Source organism: Temnothorax curvispinosus, unplaced genomic scaffold (genome assembly GCF_003070985.1).
Source record: "Temnothorax curvispinosus isolate PA1 unplaced genomic scaffold, ASM307098v1 QBEX01007754.1, whole genome shotgun sequence".
Taxonomy (NCBI): Eukaryota; Metazoa; Arthropoda; class Insecta; order Hymenoptera; family Formicidae; genus Temnothorax; species Temnothorax curvispinosus.
Genome location: NW_020217534.1, coordinates 1 through 1,963, shown reverse-complemented (window position 1 = coordinate 1,963; position 1,963 = coordinate 1). Strand labels below are relative to the sequence as shown.

Below are 1,963 nucleotides of genomic sequence, written 5' to 3'. Positions count from 1 at the left end.
CCTGCAATTTTCAATCTGTTTTATAGAAAACTAATTCCACTTGGTGCCAATAAACCCAAGAAGATATTCCATAGAAAATTCACAGTATTTCCTAAAGTTAATATCAAACGTGTCACTCGACACAAAAAAAAACCTCAAAAACTATAATAGTTGAAACTCTCGAAAATTTATTTTTATTTACCGTCTTTACCGATGCCAGAGTTTTTTCTACTTGAAATAAAACAAACAACAAACGCGCGCGTGTATTCATGAAAGGTAGATTAAATTAAAGTGTAGAAAGTGTAGCTGAGAAAGAGCAGAATAGCAGATCTAATCAGGATCTAATTGCTCCCTTTTTAAACCTTCGTAATGCCTATTATTTTACTTTGATTCCCCGAAGTCGCAAATACGGAATCAGAATGCACAGTCAAATAATTTACGCAATTGTCAAAGATCGTCACACTGCACTGTTAATTCCGGTAGCGAGTGAAAAAAACGAAGTTCATGACAGCATATGATATATATATGGTTTTGCAGGTTAGGTCGCGTAGAACGAGCGATACCCGTGGTTCAGCCGGTTTGATGAATGACAAACTGTTTCAGCAAATTAGGAATCGCTGACAGCACCGACGGTATCGAGCACTTTTATTTCAACCAAGCGGAACGAAGCTAAATGATTGCTCTGTGCACGAGATAATACAAAATAATCAGTTGTAATTGTTTTCCTACGTCGTTGATACGGCTATATTCAGGTTAGTCGAATTTTGCAATTCGCAAGTTACCACGTATTAGTAACGTGTATTAGGATGTTTTATTTTTTAAGGAATGAACTATCATTCTGCACGTGGCACAATGCAATCCTGATTAAATCTGTCGACGTTACATAATTATAATTTTATGAGCAAACTTAGAGGTTATATCGCAGAAAAGAAAAAATAGGTTTACTTCGTTTACCTTTTTATATTCTTATTTGTAATCGAATTAACGAAATGACGATATATAATTATAATATCTTTTTTTTTTTACTAATTGAGCTTATATTACTCTGCCGTGGTTGTGGGTTACATAATCGTGGATCGTGCGATTCACTTTTGGAAAATCTATTTTTACACAATCAAAAATAAACTTGAACTTAACTTTAATAGAGCTGCTTAGTGAGTGATGGTACCGGGAATACGTGACCTCTTTACCGGAATGTATGCTGTGTTTATTTTGTAAATTTCAAAGTTTTGGCTCGGGTATATTACTTACTGTTGTACATTATTTAATTTGAAAATGTCGAGATATAATTCCTACTAATCCATATTCTTGACGCGTTAAATTATAGGTATATGATGTGTAATATGATTAGAATATTTCCGAGCATTGTATTTTTGTTTATACAGAATTATTATGTTATATAGATTTACTTATTCAGTTTTTTTTCTCAATAAGACATTAATTTGTACAACCAAATTGATTAGACAATTTTTTATATTTTTTTTACTTTAGAAAGAAATTATTTTGTTGTAAAGTATATGTATAATCTTAAATTTTATATTATGTACATTATTTTGTATTGGCAAAGTGTTAACTGATTACTTTTATTTTATTCTTGAGATTGACTTGATTCTCAAAATAATTGTCATATATTACTACATTGATAAGATAAAGTTTGTCAGTTTTTTATTTAATATTTTTACAATTGTTAATATTAAAGATTATAAGAAGATAGAGGAAATATTATATGTAAATCTATATATTATGATACTTTAGAAATTTTGATTTGATTAGTAATAAAGAAAAAAAATTAATACAGCATATGGAAATGTTTTTTTTTTCTCAGAATACGTATCCTGTAAAAGATTTTTTTACTTCGGCAGTAATTGAATAGTTGTTTGTTCCCATTGCATTTTAAATTCATAATTTTGCATATTTCATTGAGCTTTAATGATTCTGTACTAGTTTAAAAGTGAGTGAGTGAATTTTTGATAGAGTTGCCCTA

At 29.8% G+C, this 1,963-nt stretch overlaps 1 long non-coding RNA gene across 1 annotated transcript; it reads left to right on the top strand.

Annotated features, from left to right (window-relative positions):
* Positions 1 to 238: 238 nt before the first annotated feature.
* LOC112457407 lies at positions 239 to 1,963 on the top strand. Its single transcript, XR_003041101.1, has 2 exons — positions 239 to 1,306; positions 1,805 to 1,963. It is a non-coding gene; the product is annotated as an uncharacterized LOC112457407 (long non-coding RNA).